This window comes from Erinaceus europaeus, chromosome 7 (genome assembly GCF_950295315.1).
Source record: "Erinaceus europaeus chromosome 7, mEriEur2.1, whole genome shotgun sequence".
NCBI classification, from domain to species: Eukaryota; Metazoa; Chordata; class Mammalia; order Eulipotyphla; family Erinaceidae; genus Erinaceus; species Erinaceus europaeus.
In genome coordinates, this window is record NC_080168.1 from 61,042,323 (window position 1) to 61,061,583 (window position 19,261).

The 19,261-nt window shown below is 39.0% G+C and overlaps 1 protein-coding gene across 6 annotated transcripts in view; it reads right to left on the reverse strand.

The window, feature by feature from the left end:
* SOX5 (SRY-box transcription factor 5) overlaps positions 1-19,261 on the reverse strand; it is a 1,357,610-nt gene that overhangs the window by 543,890 nt on the left and 794,459 nt on the right. The gene's annotated exons all lie outside the window — the stretch shown is intronic.

Here is a 19,261-nt window from a genome sequence, read left to right on the forward strand (position 1 = left end):
CTTGATGAACAAATTTCAATGCAATCCAAACTAAATGAGATTTCTTTCTACTACTTGGTCAACACCAGTGAATGAATTAAGGCCTTTAGCACCCCTACAGCATTGTCAGAGGGCTGCAAGTGTCACGTGCTCTGTTATTGTTTGTGGGGGGTGGGTGTTCTCAAAAGAAAATATGATTTCTACTTTATGGCAGAGCCAAAGGTATGACAGCATGCCCCCTACCCCCTACCCATACCCACCCCCCCATCCACCACCTAAAATCTTAACTTTAATGGCCATCAACAAAGTCATAAATATATCTGTGAGTCATAATTCCCAAGGAGTATTCATGCAGGCTGTGTTCCTTGTGTGACATGCAACTCTGAAATAATGAACACATTCAGGAAGTATATTCAGATGTTTGTTACACATGATAGAACAGCTGCATCAAGAGCTTTTTGAGGATTATTCTTCTCATTGCTCTGAAAGCTGCTTCATTTCCTTTCTGAAAAGCACTATAACTTGATCTGCACAGTTAAGACAAACCTCAGAAACTGGATGAAAGTTTGATTTTTTTTCATATTAGTCTAAAACCCAGGAAAGCTATCCAACAATCAGATATAGGATGTATACTTCTCTTGCAGACACTTCCCAGTTTTATTGGTGTCTGATCTGAAGAAGGCAATTTTATCTCTGACGCAGTTTGACTGTTTTAGATGGATTATAAACAGGGTTTTGAATCATACTCGACTAAATAAGCAACAAAATGAATTGCTAAATCTTATTGTGTCTTTTGATGAATTTTGATCTTGGCATACAACCCTACATTAGAGATGGCTTTGAATATTTATCTTTAGAGTTGACTTAGAACATCATAAAAATAATTCTTGTTTATTGAGACATTCAATGTGCCATGTACTCTGCTGTATGTATTTATTTTTGTCTTAAGTTATTTATTTTGCATTGGGAGGGCTATCCAAGCAGTACTCCATTGTCATTCATGGCACCCACACTAGAATGTAGAACTTTACATATGCAAAGCATATACTTGATTGCTGAGTCATCACCTCAATTCTTTAAAAGATTTTATTTTATTTATTTAATAAGTAGATAAATCAGACTTTACCCCTGCTCTCAAGGGAACATGGGAAGAAAAAGTGGGCTAGAATAAGAAGTAAATTCTTCTAGGTCTCACATTAAGCTAATAGACCTGTGCTCCTAAAATCCACTGTATTGAATTTTAACCATTCTGTTATGCTTCCTCTAAGATGTTATGATCTAAATAACTATTTGACTAGCTCCTCCTGTCACAAGTCAATTCAGACTAAGACACATATCTTTGAGAAGATTAATTTGAATAAATTATCAAGATATTAAAAAATAGTTTTATCCAGTATTCCAGAATATAATGAAAGGAGTTATATTTGTTGAAGATGGTAGCTTCTTTGTAAATTGTAAAGTTCTACTTACTTTAACTACAAAACAATCACTTGATAACTTGTAAACTGCTTTTTACTCACTCAGTCAAAACATCAAATTAATTTTATATTGAGACAATGGAATTGTGGTTTGTTACTTCCATAGACATCACACTTTATCACAATGAAGTCAAGCCAAATGTTATAGCAATACAAACCAGTTTACTTTAACTTTCAATAACTACTATATGACAACATACTTTAATATTAGTCACCTGTGGGTGGGGATAGATAGCATAATGGTGATGCAAAAATCCTCTCATGTCTGAGGTTCCAAAGAAGTTCCAGGTTCAATCCCTTGCACCATTATAAACCTGAGCTTAGTAGTGCTGGGGAGGGGGGCAAATTAATAGGCATTTGCTTCAAAACAAGTTGAGCTGACTTGACCTGGTTATATTTAATACATTTCTAAATCTATGTAGAAGTTTTCAAGCATTAATTGCAAATTATTATGCTCACAGATGCTGGCAAAGTAACAATGAGTTAGGGCTGGACAGAGGCATGAGAAAGTAAGACCAAAAGTAGGCTCTATAACACACCTTGTATGTAAGTCAAATTCCATTTAGAATTTGACCTGATCACACTATGAAAAGATTGTAAAGCCCCAGTTTAAGCATGTAGACTGTCATTGAGCAAAACAGAAAACTAGTCAGCCACATGGAATTTTTCTTCCCTATAGGATATTCCATAGTTTCTCCAAATATAACCTATTTGTGTATAAAAGTGTGATAACTAAAAATACAAAGTACAACCAGTACAACCTACATTCTATAATTCTTTTTTTTTTTTTTTTTTTAACCAGATCACTGCTCAGCTCTGGCTTATGGTGGTGCTGGGGATTGAACCTGGGACCTCAGAGCCTCAGGCATGAGAGTCTTCTTGCATATCCATTATGCCATCTCCCCTGCCCTACATTCTATAACTAAACATCTACTAAATACTTTCCAATTGGTAAATATTCAATTGTCAATGTTATTATTTTTTTTAAATTTTTTTTACTAAAATTTAAACAGTAACTTTTTATAGTACTTAAGGATTAAATATTTATTTTTAATATTTTATTTATTTATTTATTATTGGATAGAGACAGAGATTGAGGGGAAGGGGGAGATAGAAAGGGAGAGAGACAGAGAGATACCTGCAGCACTGCTTCACCCACTCGCAAAGCTTTCTCCCCTGCAGGTGGGAACTGGGAGGCTTGAACCTGGGTCCTTGCACCGTGCAATTTGAGCTCTCAAGCCAGTGTGCCACTACCTGGCCCCTGTAACTTTTTTTTTAAAGATAATTTTTATTACTAGTCAGAATTTAAATTTAAACCTACTTCTTAGCACAAAAGTTTGAAAACAAAGTATCTTACAAGTGTACACGCCTCTTATAACAGTAACTTTTTAAAGCTTTTTTTTCTTTCTACTTTTATTTTTGATAGGACAGAGGGAACTTGAGAGGGGACGGAGAGATAGAGGAGAAAATAGACAGAGAGATGCCTGCAGACCTACTTCATCTCCTGTGAAGTGTCCCCTCTGCAGTTTGGGAGTGGTGTGGGCTTGAGCCTGGGTTTTTGAGCATGGAAATCTGCACAACTTCCTGTTCCCCTAAACAGTGACTGTTTTTCAAATTTCCTACATAAGTATGTAAAGAAACCTGTGGGAATTAGTTTGAAAATGATCATTATCATCATCTTTCAGGGTATGAAATATGAAAAAAGAAATAAAAAAATTAACAGAGAAAGGAAAAAATGAAAGAGAACTCTCAAATAAACAGGGTATGAGCAAAGCTGGATAGAATGGCCTTGGTGTCCTTTTTTAAGATGTGGGGGTGGGGGGGAGAGAGAGAGAGAGAGACAGAGAGAGAGAGAGAAAGGGAGAGAGGGAGAGAGAGAGACAGAGAGAGATAGAGAGAGAGAAAGAGAGAAAGAGAGAGAGAGAGAGAGAAAGAAAGAAAGAAAGAAAGAAAGAAAGAAAGAAAGAAAGAAAGAAAGAAAGAGCAGAACATTGAAGTTTCCTTTAGAGCAATGGAGGCCTAGATTGAACCTGGGCAATGAACACAATAAAGTTGAGTTAGTCCATCAGCCCAGGCCTGGGTACTGAAAGGGTGGCAGGTGGTAGGAGAGTGAGGTTTGGAAAATCAGAGAAAAACTAAATGGGGCCTTAGTGTTTTAGCTCTTCTGCTTCCCAAAGGAAGGGTAGTGTCAAAGATGGTATCTTCATCCATATTCACTTCCTGGACGATAGAACACCCCAGGATCTTAAATGGCCAAAGAGTCCCTCCCAATTTTCATAAGTAGACCTATTGTTAGTTTAAAAGGTTTTCTTTTTCTTTTTTGCCTCCAGGGTTATCGCTGGGGCTTGGTGCCTACACTACAAATCCACTGCTTCTGTGGCTTTTTTTTTTTTTTTTTTTGTGAGTTTTTGGTTAGGACAGAAAGAAACAGAGGGGAGAGGAAGATAGAGAAGGAGAGAGAAAGACACCTATAGACTGGCTTCACCACTTGTGAATCCATCCCCCTGCAGGTGAGGAGCTGGGGGCTTGAAATGAGATCCTTGCGCCATTTATATTCTATATTCTATATCTTCTGAGCTTTGTGGAGTGAGAAGAATGTTCCCAAGCTGTGGGAATCATGACATTTGACCTCTTTTTAGTTAGTTTCACAACAACAACCAGTGTTTAATACACTGCCCTATTTTGAGTGCACTTACATCAAAAATAAGTCGCCATTGATTTCAAATTCAAACTTAATGGGAGTCTTATAAATTTACTCAGGCAGCCCTACGTTTTAGAGGGATTTCAGGAGACCACCTCACTGTGTGAAAACATTTAGAGATTGAGATTGAGGAGAACCTGTCTAAATGCTCTAGGCTGTTTTATCAGATTTAGAAAAGTAATTAATACCCTCCCTTCTTAAACACCCAGGAATACACCTTGATAGTGATAATGCCTTTTTTTTTTTTTTTTTTTTTTTGCCTCCAGAGTTATTGCTGGGGCTTGGTGCCTTGCACTAGGAATCTACTGCTCCTGGAGGCCATTTTTTTTCCCTTTTGTTGCCCTTGTTGTCTATTGTTGTTATTATTATTGTTGTTGGATAGGACAGAGAGAAATTGAGAGAGGAGGGGAAGACAGAGAGGGGGAGATAAAGATAGACACCTGCAGACCTGCTTCACCGCTTGGGAAGCAGACCACCCCCCTCTTCCCAAATGGGGGCTTGAACCAGAATCCTTACGCCAGCCTTTGTGCTTTGCATCATGCCATGTGTGCTTAACCTGCGGTGCTACTGCCCAGACCCCAATAATACATTTTTAAGGGACCTTATTCCTAGTCTCGTCTCCCAGCCTTGTGAATCTACAGGGTTGGGGGTGGGGGTGGGAGTAGAAGATCAGAACTGTACTTTTTTTTTTTCTTTGCAAGTCTGTAGCAGAGCACAGAGCCCACCACACAGTGGATACTTACTGAAGATTGTAAACCAAACCATGTTGATCGTTCCTGTATCATTTATATTAATGGGAACCATGGATATGAGTTTTCAAGTAGAAATATGTGAATACAGATGAAATGAAGGTTCATCTAAAGTTAAACTAGAAATTGGGACAGTAGAAAAATATATGTTGATTGTCTTGTAATAGGCTATGGCATCTCCCTGTAACCTTTTGGATTTAGATGCTGCTATGTTGGCATGATAAACAGACTCATTTAAAAATCAAATAACAGGCTCTAAGAAGTTGTAACAATCCCTGGATTAGTATATGATGACAACTAAGGGATCTTCTATATTAAATCATGACAATAAAAGTAAAATCCCTCCATCTTTTCTGGGATTACATTTATAGCTCAAAGTAGAGAGCACTAAGTGAATAATAATGAATGAATGGTGGAAGATTGAATCACATTTTAACTAGATGATATTTATACGTCCCCTTGGATAACAGAATTACAATTCAAACCATACACTAATTAGCAGCAAAACCTATTTAATATTACTAAGTGAGATTTAAATATATATTTTATTTGCTTCTGAAAACAAACAAGAGAAGGTGTCCTTTACCCAAATACAATGGTGTTAAAGAACTAAATTCACAAAACAATCATTGCTGTTCTGGGAAAAAAAATCAATCATAATTTAAAAACCATTACCAGAGTGGAAAATAGCTCACCTGGTTAGGTGCATGTACACACACACACACACACACACACACACACACACACACACACACACACACACACACCCTAGGTTTGAGTCCTGACACCACATGGAAATATCATGCCACCAGCAGAGGTTCCAGTGATATGGTATCTATTCCTGTCTCTTTCTTTCTGTGTCAGTCATATCTGTAGCACAAAAGAATAAAACAGTTGGAGGCCGAGGGGTGGTGCACCTGGTTAAGCACATACATTAATTACAGTGCACAAGGACCTGGGTTCAAGCCTCTGGTGCCCACCTGCAGAAGGAAAGCTTCACAAGTGGTGAAGCAGAGCTGCAGGTGTCTCTCTGTCTCTCTCCATCTCTAGCTCCCTCTCCCCTCTCAATTTCTCTCTCTCTATCCAATAATAAATAAAAATGTTTTTTAAAAGAAAGTTAAAAAAAGAATAAAATAGTTGACTCCGAAGCAGAAAAAATGTACATGCATGGAGACCCTGCCACCCCCCCAAAAAAAACTAATAAATAATCAAATTGATTTCTGTGAAAAATAATAACTGAATGTGCTCCTACTTAGGTTACACTAAGAATGTTTAGAATATAGCTTTTTTTCCCCACACAATGATGACATTTCTAATAGCAAATGTATGTTGTTTTCTGCTTTCAATATTGCTTAGTAACTGTTCATGTTACTTTAAATTTGGAGTTTCTCCTCATTAGTGTTATACCACAGTTAAATGCAAGGTAAATGAATATTTACCAAGAGCTAAAACTCCTCCAACACTTTTATTTTTATTTTTACATAAAACTCCATTTTACCCAGCTTTATGAGGCCAGGGGATATTTCTTTACTCGGGTAGAACTCTACCTGCATGTCCACTTTAAATTTTTTTTTTTTTACCAAGTTTCTTTTTTTTTCTTTATTGCCACCTGGGTTATCTCTGGGGTTTGATGCCAGTACTATGAATCCACTGCTCCTGGCATCGATTTTTTTCCATTTTTAAAAAAATTATTTGACAGAATAGAGATAAATTGAGGATGGGGGGAGGTGTGAGAGAGATATAGAGACAGACAGACAGAGAGAGAGAACTGCAGACATGCTTCACAATTTATGAAGCTTCCCCCCTTCAAGTGGGGAACAGGGGCTCAAACCTGGATCCTTACACATGGTAATATGTGAGCTTGGTGCCTGTCTGATGAATCCACTGCCCTCGGTGAACATTTTTTTTCCTCCCCCCCATTATCTGATAGGACAGAGATAAATTAAAAGGGGAATGGGAGATAGGGAGAGAGATAAGAGACACACCTGCAGTACTTGCTTCACCACTTGGAAAGCTTCCCTTCCTGCAGGTGAGGACCGGGGAGGCTTGAACCTTGATCCTTGTGCATGGTAATATGTGTGCTTAACCCAATGTACCACTGACCAACACCCACCCACCCCAGATTTTTCTTTTCAATGTTCCTGAAAGAAGAGGAAACTAGGAGAGAAGATCTAGAAACTCAAACTCGGAAATTATCTGTAAATAGAGAGTGAAGTGACTTTCAACAATGGTGTCCCACAGGACAAAGAAGTGTGGATGCCTGGGCTGGACTGAGCCCCGCCTCATCTCACCTGTGCAGCATGCCTTCAGCACCTCTTCAAGTATTACTGCATTGAATTTTTATACAATTCTGCAGGTTGGTGTTGCTTTCATGTTTTTATTACTGAGGGATGAAATCACCTACTCAGACATGGGGGAAGAAACTCAGTCTGGCTCAAGAAAATCCCCATCCACTCTGCAAGGCTGTAATCTGTAATATGTAAGCAGTGGCTTTTTTTTTTTTTTTTGTAGAGCACACAAACAAAATATTCTCTCATTCTCAGAAGGCTTGAAGTGGATCTATCCCATGACCCCTGAAATTCCTCTCCTGGGGATATATACTAAGAAACCAAACACATCCATTCAAAAAGATCTATGCACACCTATGTTCATAGCAGTATGATTTGTAATAGTCTAAACCCAGAAGCAATACAGGTGTCCAATAACAGATGAGGGGCTGAGAAAGCTGTGGTATAAATACACGGTGGAAAACTACTCAGCTATTAAAAATAGCAATTTCACCTTCTTTACCCCATCTTGGATGGAGCCTGAAGAAATCATGTTAGATGGGATAATATCACTTATAGACAGAAGCTGAAAAACAAGATCAGAAGGGAAAACACTAAGCAGAAATTGGATTGGAGTTGGTGTCTTGCGCCAAAGTAAAAGACTCTGGGTGGGTGGGGGGTTCAGGTCCTGGAATATGATGGCAGTGGAGGACCTAGTGGGGGTTGTATTGTTATGTGGAAAACTGGGAAATGTTATGCATGTACAAACTTCTCTATTTTACTGTCAACTGTAAACCATTAATTCCCCAATAAATAAATTAAAATAATAATAATAAACAGTCTCTCATCCTGATACTCTTATATGTACTAGTTTAGCATTGAAAATGCTAGTCTTCTTCAATTTCATTTGTATTTATAGGTCAGTATAACTAGAGAGACCAGTCAGAGATGAAAATGTGGGCAGAGAGGCAAGAGAGGAGGCTTATAGATTACAAAGAACAGTTTGACTCCAAATATGTCTATAAGGAAGTGAGGAAACTACAAGTGGTCACAAGGATAGGCATGACTAGTTAAATTAGTTTTTAGAAGGAACATCATGGTGGAAGATCAAATTAAAGTGGAGATAAGGGAGCCACTTAAATTTTTATTATGGTGGGGCTGGGTGGTGGTGCACCTGGTTGAGTGTGCATGTTACAATGTACAAAGACCTGGGTTATAGCCCCCAGTCCCCACTGCAGGGGGAAAGCTTTGTGAGTGGTAAAGCAGGGCTGCAGGTATCTCTCCTTCTCTATCTCCCCCTATCCTCTCAATTTCTGCCTCTCTCTATCCAATAATAAATAAAGGTTAATTTTTAAAAATTTTTATGGTTAATGAATGATGATGAACCCCATTTAAGAGAAGAAGAGGGGCAGGAAGCAGTGCAGTAGATTTGAATGTATGAGGTCCCAGAGATCCCATGTTCAATTCCCTGAACCAGTATATGCCAGAATTGTGCAGAGCTCTGATCCTTCTCCCCTCTTCTCTTCTTCCCTCCTTTTCCTCTCCTCTCCTCTCCTCTCCTCTCCTCTCCTCTCCTCTCCTCTCCTCTCCTCTCCTCTCCTCTCCTCTCCTCTCCTCTCCTCTCCTCTCTTCTCCTCTCTCCTCTTCCATCCTCTCCTTTTCCTTCCTCTTCCTTTCCTCTCTCCTCTCCTCTGTACTCCTTTCCTCTCATCTCCCCTCCCCTCCCCCCTCCTTTCCAGTCCCATCCCATCCCATCCCATCCTATCCTCTCTTACTTACCCTCTTCTCTCTTTCTCTCTCGAAAATAAATAAATCTTTAACAAATAGAGTCAGGCAGAGGAGGACTATCTAGCCAAAAAGCAACATACAGACAAGTGACTTGGTTTGACAGCTGATAGCACTGGGGATGTTGGTGGAATCATAAATCAAGGGCATAATTATAGTAACAGCTAATATTACATAAATATCAACATTTTGACATTGTTTTGATTTTCCAGAAAAAAACAAAGTCAATATAAGAATAAGTCAAGGCAAGAAAAAGGAGGTATCATTATAAATATTAATTTCTATCATTCATTATTCTAAACTGAAAACCCACTAGACCCTGCATTTTAAAATGCTGTATGAAAGAACTACTACACACAAGTTCTGGATAGTACCAGGAACTTCTGTAACTTTGCCTATTAAAATGAGCCAGTAATACATTATTATAGTAAAGCATTTGACATAGTATGTTAAAAGTTTATGATTAGATTTATTTGTCTTGTTCAACTATAGAAATTGGCATCATTTCAATAGCATTTCCTTTTCTTTTAATGAAGAGTTAGTTCACTGTGTTATCACTGTCTGGAGTTTACTGTATGTAGCAGCTATGATACAAAAGACAATTAAAATGGATTCAATCATTCAATCATTCATTCATTCAGACATGTCAAACAGGTTCTGGGTGGGTAAACATTATATTCAGCATTTTGGGAAGTTTGGGTGAAAGAAAAGTATGATTTCTGTTTGAAAGAAGCTTATAATAATCTTAACTAAGGAAAGAAGCAGAGTTATATTTCTTTCTCTAGCAGCCATCACCAAATGCATTAATTAAAAACTTTTATTTTTTTGGGGGGGGGTCAGGTGGGGGCAAGGCACTGATGTACCTAGTAGGGTGCATAAGACTCAGTGAACTAAGGCTCACTGTTCAAACTCTGTCCCCACGGGCAGGGTGGTGAAGGAGTGCTGCAGATGTCTCTCTCTTCCTTTCAATTTCTCTCTTTATAGTAAATGAATAAATAAATAAAACCTTTTTTTTTTCTTTTCTTTTCTGCCCCCAGGGTTACTGCTGGGGCTCAGTGTCTGCACTACAAATTCACTGCTCCTGGAGACCATTTTTCCCGTTTTGTTGCCCTTATTTGGCTTGTTGTAGTTGTTATTGTTGTCATAGCTGTTGTTGGATAGGACAGAGAGAAATTGAGACAGGAGGGGAAGACAGAGGGGAGGAGAGAAAGATAGACACCTGCAGACCTGCTTCACTGCTTTCAAAGTGATCCTCCCCCCTTGCAGGTGGGGAGCTGGGGGCTCCAATCTGGATCTTTAAGCCAGCCCTTGAGCTTTGTGCCATGTGGACTTAACACACTGCACTACCGCCCAGCTCCCTAAAAAACTTTTTATTATTATCTTTATTTATTGAATGGATAGAGACAGCCAGAAATCAAGAGAGAAGGGGGAGATAAAGAGGGAGAGAGACAGAGGAATCTGCAGACCCGCTTTAGCACTCGCAAAGCTTCCTTTCTGCAGGTGGAGACCAGGAGCTCGAACTTGGGTTTTGCCCCAGAACCTTTACTTTTCAATGAATTTCCCTGAGGTTATCAAACTGTGGAGCATCTGAACCTTTTGGAAAGGTGTGTGTGTGTGTGTGTGTGTGTGTGTGTGTGTGTGTATGTAATTTGAGTAACTGTAAAATGAATGAGAAAGTTACAGACTGGAAGCTGGGTTTTGAGAAGTCCTAATGACACTGATCACTGATATCTCTCTCACTCTCTCTCTTCCTTCCTTCCTTTTATTCTTCTTCTTCCTCCTCTTCCTCTTTTTGTTGTTCTTTTCCTCCACCTCCTCCTTCTCCTTCTTTTTCTCCTCCTCCTCCTTCTTCCCTTCTTCCTCCTCCTTCTCCTCTTCTCCTCCTTCTCCTTCTCCTCCTTCTTCTCCTCCTTCCCCTTCTTCTTCTTTTTCTGTTTTTTTTTTTGTGTGAGTACATTTGTGAGAAAGACATAGATTTTATCAAAATGTTAAATGTTTCCATGATGCTCCAAAAGGTTAAGAAACAAAAACAAAAATAAGATAAAAACCCTGAATCTTCTATCTAAATAGGAAACCAATCTAAATTGACGTTTCCAATCCCCAGATGAGGGAACCACTTCTCTTTTCTAATTTGTTCTATATTTTTCTAGTGTTTTTACGATTCTGTTATAGGATTAGGAGAGAAAATGGCAAAGTGCTTGTTCTAGGCTCACTATCTAGTATAATGCCTAGGCTATCTAGAATGTTCCAGTTATAGAATTAAAAATTTTTTATAAAGTATTGATTCAAGGCTTTTTTGTTTGTTTGTTTGTTTGTTTGTATTACTAGAGTACTGCTCAGCTCTGGTTTATGGTGGTGCCAAGGACTGAATCTGGGATCTTAGAGTCTCTGTTAGGAAAGTCTTTTTGCATAACCATTATGGCATCTCCTGGGATTTCTGTCTTTCTCCTCTTCCTCCTTCTTATTTTATTTTATTTTACTTTATTTATTTATTTTTAATGTTTAATCTTATTTATTTATTTATTTATTTTTGCCTCCAGGGTTATTGCTGGGGCTCGTTGTCCTGCACTATGAATCCACTGCTCCTGGAGGCTATGTTTCCCGTTTCATTGCCCTTGTTGTTGTCGTTATTGTTACTGTTGCCATTGATGTTGTTGTTGGATAGGACAGAGAGAAATCGAGAGAGGACAGAGAGGGGGAGAGAAAGATAGACACCTGCAGACCTGCTTCACCACCTGTGAAGAGACTCCCCTGCAGGTGGGGAGCCGGGGGAGGATCCTTACCCGGTCCTTGCGCTTTGCCTGTCGCCCTTATTTTATTTATTTTAAGTTTTTGCCTCCAGGGTTATTACTGGGGCTTAGTGCCTGCACTACGAATCCACTGCTCCTGTTGGTCATTTTTTCTTTTCCTTTTTTTTTTTTGTGTGTGTTGAATAGGACAGGGAGAAATTGAGAGAGGAGGGGGAGACAGAGAGGGAGAGACATAGAGAGACACCAGCAGACCTGCTTTACTGCTTGTGAAGTGTATCCCTGCAGGTGAGGAGCATGGTCTCGAACCCATGTCCTAACTATATAGTACTATATGCGCTTAACCAGGTTTGCCACTATTCCTTTTCCTGCTCCTTCTTCTCATCTCTCTCTCTCTCACTTACACACACCAAAGTAAATACATGAATCTTTAAAAAAATTAGTTGTGATGGAAAATAAATATTAAAAAATATTTCAAAATGTTTAAAAAAAGTGGTTTCTTTGTGACATTGAACCATTATGTTATCTTTTAAGTATCAAAAAAAACCCCATCTAAAACAATTATGAAAGTTCCATCTGAGGGCCAAGGCTTCTCTAGATAGGAAAGTTCTCAGAGATCCCTCAAAATAATCATGTCAACAGTTAAGTGGGAAGAAAATGAACAGCACCTTTAAAAGTAGTAGGGATTCTTGTGACTTCTTCTAATTGCTTATGCAACACTGTATAATAGCGATCAATCCAAATGACCAGGTTTTCTTTCACTCATAGAAATAAAATATTTCATTTCAAGGATCTATAATCAGTATTCTTTGCTGCTCACAGTGGAACAGTTGCAATAATAATAATAATAATAATAATAATAATAATAATAATAATACCCTACTCTGGCTGGGGATGGGATATAGAAAAGAGAAGAACTCTCTGGCCCACTGTTTTCAATGTTGCTGATTTGGTATTTATAATCAGAAGACAAGGGGGTCTGGTAGTAGCAAAGCAGGTCAAGTGCACATAGCACAAAGCGCAAGGACCAGCCTAAGGATCCCAGTTTGTGTCCCCAGAGACCCACCTGCAAGGTGGGGGGGGGTCGCTTTAGGTCTGCAGGTGTCTGTCTTTCCCCCCTCTGTCTTTCCTTCCTCTCTCGATTTATCTCTGTTCTATCCAACAACAACGACATCAATAACAATAATAATAACTACAACAACGATAAAACAACAAGGGCAACAAAAGGGGAAAAATAGCCTCCAGGAGCAATGGATTTATGTTGCGGGCACCAAGCCCCAGCGATAACCCTGGACGCAATAATAATAATAATAATAACAATAATAGTCAGAAAACAACTGCTTTTGCAGGCCACTTACACATTTTTCCCTAATCCCAGCCTCTATTCCAAGACCCTCACCCCACATCCCAATTTAGAACTATCAATCTCAGTCTTCAGGAAAAAATAAAATCCTAACTGTTTGGATAAATCCACAGAATTTTCATTTGCTGTGATGGGGAAAGTGAAACACTTCTAATACATCAGTTGTCCCAGAAAATTCTGATGTTCTCTGAAGACAAAGAATTCCATTCAGCTTCTTAGGAGCATTTTATTTTCCCCAACTCCCAGCCTCACCCCAGCTCCCTTGCCTCCCCCACCCCCATTTCTCTAACACAATGTCCTTGGAAACAAAAGGCAGATTATGAAGTTAAAAAAATAAAAATAAAAGTGAAATGAAGCTTCTTGTTTCTCTCCCCCTCCTAGAAGCCTCAGTCCTGCTCTCTCTGGGCCCCTGTCGGCACATCTGGCTGCCATGTGTGGTGGTTCTAATGAAGACTTTCCTGAGTGTTTTACAATTAGTTCCGACTGCTTGCTGCTTTCCTGGGTAGTCCCAGATTAAGGAGGAGAACCAGAACTCTACCACTTCACCAACCACCACTTCTCCCTTCCTGCCTCTGGATGTTCATCACTGTCACTCAAGAGGAGGAACTTTTGGAGAGGAGGTTAAAAAAAAGTTATAAGCAAATAACTATCAGAATTTCTTCCCCTTTTCCCTCCCACCAAATCAACATTTCACCCAGCTTGACTGAAGGAAACAGGCAGGCAAGAGGGCAGTCTGGGATCAGTTGAACAATAGAGAATTGTTAAACAGATGTCATTCCTCCCCCCCAACACACACCTCCTCTTTTTTGGTTCACAGACTATATATTTCCCTAAAAAAAAAAGTTATCTACTGTAATAGAATAAATTTGTGTGCCTGTGTGTTTTACTATTTGATGGATTAGAAGGAACTGCGGAAGCCATGGACTGTATACAATTAGGCTGTCTTGAAAAAGCACACTTTTGTTTATTCTAATCCTCTTCTACTCCCCACCCCCCATTTCTCAATCAAGCTACTAATAGAGCTGTTTTAAGTTTCAACAAGGACCATATTAACTGTGGGTCTCCACATGAAACAGAAGGCTAAACCCCAGTGTCTCCCGACATGGAAGCTCAGAGTCTCCCAGACCCTGTTTTATATTTCTGTCTGAAATCACAGTTATTTCTTTTCAGTTTTTTTTTTCTTTTTTTCTGTACCTAACAAATTCTGAATAGTCCATGAAGAGTATGTTAGGCGAGATGATATGAGTCGATTGTGAGTGACTGAAGGTAAAAAACTTCATTATTTCTGGTAACTTTTTCTACCCCTGTCTTATCCTAATGCCATTTACTTATTTATTTATTTATTTATTTATTTTAAATTTCACCAACTCTTTAAGGTAAATGCTAACTGATAATAACAATTTCCATTTACACTTCAGTCTATCATACATATAGTTGGCACATGAAAACCTGTAATTATTATCATTTACAAACAGAAATCAAAAATCAGAAATAAAAATTGATTTTCCTGAAGGGTCACCTGAAGCTATCACAGTGTGTAAGGCAAACCAACCAACAATACCTCCAGAACAAACATAGCAGTAAAGGAAGAGTTTATGGAAGCAAGGGTGTGTGTGTGTGTGTGTGTGTTCTTCTTTAATAGAAACCAAAACTAAATGTCACACTCGAGAATAATGACCTTAAATAAAATGCAGTGAACACAAACACCCTATGTTAGAAAAAAAAAATCACAATCCTTTAGTTCAACTGGTCCTTACATATAAATATTTTAATAAAAAAAAAGAAAAGCAATTTGCTCACTGTATATAATTAAAAACAGTTTGACTTTATGGAACTGAGATTTTACTGTTTGCCCTACTGATTCTCCCTATTCATTACATAATGTGAATATTTTAGCTGCAGACTGGAGAAAGTTTTGCCCTGCTTTGACCAGCTGTCTGCTTCCACATATGGGTGGCTATACTTGAATTAACCTCAGTCTCTCAGAAATGAACAAGTTGAGGCGCCAGGCGGTGACATACCCAGTTGAACATGCATGCTACCAGATGTTACAATGCACAAGATCTGGGTTCAACCCTCACCTGCAGGGCACAAGCTTCAGGAGCAGTGAAATAACACACCAAGTATGTTTTCCTCTCCCTTTCTATTTCTTCCATCCCTCTCAATTTCATTCTGTCACTATCAGCAACAAAACAAAACAAAACAAAACAATGAAAATAAAAACAAAAGTTACCCTTGATACTGGATTTGCTTACAGTCATTGAGTCTGAGTGATAACCCTGGGTATTTTTTCTTTTAAAATGCTTTTATTTATTTATTGTTGGACAGAGATAGAGAGAATTTGAAAGAGGACAGAAAGATAGAGATAGATAGGTAGGTAGATAGCTAGATAGATAGATAGAGAAAGAGAGAGGGAAAGATAGTTGCAGCCCTGCTTCATCACTCACAAAGCTTTCCCCCTGCAGGTGAGGACCAGGGGCTTGAACCTTGGTCATTGTGCATTGTATCATGTGCGTTCAACCAGGTGTGACACCTTCTGGCCCCCACCCCGGTTATTTCTATTTCATTGTACTTGACATTATATTTTGCATTTGCTATGCAGGAATAAAATTAAAATAAATGCTCAGGTTGAAACAAAACAAAAAATATAAACAAATCCATCTGCAGACCTTTTGTAAGGTATGCCCTCATTTTCCTGACAGGAAGTAATGAAGGAGAGACACCACAGCACTGAGGCCAACAGCGGTGCTCCTAGGAGGATCAAGTGTTCAAACCCAGGGTCTTAAGCACAGCCAGGCTTGTGCTTACTCTGTGAACTATCCCAGATACTCTAAGGTGCATTATTTCCATACAAGAGAACCATAGCAAAAAGGAAAATTGCACACACACACACACACACACACACACACACACACACACACACACACAGTGAGAGAGAGAGAGAGAGAGAGAGAGAGATCTTAAAGGCTTTAACTATAGTGATGTAAACATTGAAATCCATCCATATTTTCAAAATGCCAATAGTGTTGCTGGAGTTGGTTAGCAACACAAATACTTAGTATTATAGAGTGACGTATTTTTCATCCTGTAGTTTTTCTATATTTTTTATGAAGAGGAAGCTGACTTGACTGCAATCATGACAGTTAATGACAATTTGGTGAGTCACTGTGCATTGCCTTTTTATGCCCTAAGGAGGAGTAGACCCATGTAAAAATGGTGACCAACACCATGGAGCATTTCTACACGGGGCTGGCTTTCCAGCTTCTGACACTCCACCTCTCAGATGCTTCTATTATACATTCCTGAGGAATTAAATACAGGGGAAGTACAGAAGGTTAATCTTCAAGGTAATTGACTGGGATACCTCTGATCCATCTCCGAAGAACTGAATTAGCCTATAATTTTCACCTTCATCAATCACTTTTAGGGGAGCCATGTCCTGGTGCACATAGTTGAGCGCATGTATTATGATGCACAATGACCTGGGTTTGAGCCCCCGGTCCCCACTAGCAGGGAGAAAGTTCACAAGTGGTGAAGCAGTGTTGCAGGTGTCTCTCTGCCTCTCTTCCTCTTTATTTCTTCCTTCCCTCTTGATTTCTGACTGTCTCTATTCAATTAATAAAGATAATAAAAAATTAACAGAAAAGAAAATCACTTTTAAATGTGAGCCATATGTTTTCATTAAGCAGAAAACCTAGCTGTATGTAAATTTTAAAAGTAAGTGCCCCCCCCCCTACTTTGGGTTATGCCCATGTTCATCCTTCCAGGAGCTGAAGTGTGCTCTGCAATCAAAGCTGCTTGTGATATGATCCCAACGTGCTTTTTACAAATTGCACAGCCCAGGATTTATGTGGTACAATCACAGCTCTTAATATTTCAGGGAATCAGTGCAAGGGAAGACAGAGGAAAGGCAGAAGATATTCATACATTCAATCAAAACTTTAAAAGTTATTCATTTTTACTATATTTGAGGATCTGGGCTTGCAACCTAGCACCATATGCAAGTGCCGTACATCATTGGAGCAGTGGGTTTTCTCATCTCTCTCTGTCTCTCTATGAGTCTCTCTGTCTATTTGAAATAAAAAGAATTAAAAAAAATCTTCTGTAGAGCAGTGGAATTGCTAGTGAGGTCCTCCTTCAAAAAAAAATTAGTAAGTATGTAAGTAAACAGTATTTGGGAAATTATTTCAACTGGTAGAGGAATGGACTTGCATGTCTGAGAATCCTGATTTAACCCCCAATGTCACATGCACCAGAGAGGTGCTCTGGCTTCTCTCTCTCTCTCTCTCTCTTTCTCTCTCTCTCGTGGAACAATCTCTCTCTTTTAAAAAATTTATTTTGTAAATGATTTAATATTGATTTACAAAATTACATGTCAACAGGGGTATAATTCCACACTGTTTCCACCACCACAGTTCTGTGTCCCCAATCCCTCCATTGCAAACCACTTCAGTTCTCCCAAGGCTGTAGATATGAGTTCACTATAATCTCTACAACTATCTATCTACATTTGTACAAAATTTCCCCTTTTTCTTCCAGGTTCAGTCCTCTCTTCCCCTTCAAGCCACACATAACACTATTACTACATCCTAATGTCCCTCCTTTTTCATCTTCTCTCTCCAGGTCCTGATGGAGCTGGAGTTCAGAGCCCTCTTATCCTCTTCCTCCTATCACTTCTTCCCTACTAGGAATATGGATCAATATTGTTTTTGGGGTGCAGAAGGTAGAAGTTCTGGCTTCTGTAATTGCTTCTCCACTGGACATGGGCATTAGCACGTGGATCCATACCCCCACCCTGTTTCTGTCTTTCCCTAGTGGGGTAGGGCTCTGGAGAGGTAAGGTTCCAGGAAACATTGATCTCTCCCTCTATTAAATGTTTTTATTTTTTATTTATTATTGCACAAAGACAGAGAGACATTTAGGGAGAGAGGCAGTCAGAAAGGGAGAGAGACAGAGAGACACCTGTAGCTTTGCTTCACCACTCAGCAAGCTTTCCCCCTACATGTAGGGACCAGGGGCTTGAACCTGGGTCCTTGTACATTGTGATGTGAACACTTAACCACTGCCAGTCCTCAGTTTTTCTGTCTCTATCTTCCTCATATGTAATAAATACAATACAAATATATAGATGTTTCAATTAGCATATACATTTCATTCATAACTCTCTTCAACTCAGCAGAATAACTAAAGGTCTTCATAAGGCATGTTATCAATGTAACAACAATAGAACAGCAGGTGCCTGTGAATTACAATTTATACTCTTCCACTAGAAAGACATGCATGCCCAGCAAATTAACAAGGCTGGCTCTTTAAATTGAAGGACACTGTCCCCCTCTTCATTAGTTAGCATGAACAATGGAGGGGAGAGGAAAGAAAGAGAGTAACTATAAGAAACCACTTTTCTATCATTTGAACTCTGATTTGCAGGCTACTCAGGGATGCACTTAAGACAATTCAAATTGTGCATGTATGTGCATGTATGCACCTACACAGAATAGACAGATGATAGACTGACAGACAGACAGACAGACAGACAGACAGACAAAGAACAAATCCAGAGAGCAGGTAAGTAGGTAGATACTTAGAAAGGAACCACATTGAAGCTATCATGGCCTCATCATGGAGAACACAAGTGGAAAGCACTGAGATAGAAAGGGACAACACTTCACGACTGTCATCAAGAGTCTTGAGAAAGGGGGCCAGAAACCTACTGTGAACCAACCATAGCTGAAAAGACTAAGTGACCCAAGGGGAAATAGTCACTTGCCCCTCACCCCATATTGACTTAAACATTTCCCTGGGGGAGTGTCAAGGAGGCTGGCAAATGTAAAATGCAGTGACAAGTACGATGAAATAGATCCTTCATGTGGTATTTAGCTCTAAAAGTTCAAAATATGCATCTTAGACTTATTTCGATTCCAAAAGTTAAATATAAAATTTTATGAAAAGATGTTGCATCTCATAAACGTGCACTTATACATAGCTCTCATGACAAGAATTATTTATTCATTTTCACTAAAATATTTCCTCAAAATACAGACTAATTGGTGTCTGTCTAGCAATTTCCAACACTACTTAGCTTTGGTGGCATGACATGCTTTAGATTTCAATGTAAGTTTAATGATCGTATCACTTAGTCTACTCCAATTTTTCTACGGAGTAGGTATAAAAGTAGTAAACCACATTTGATAG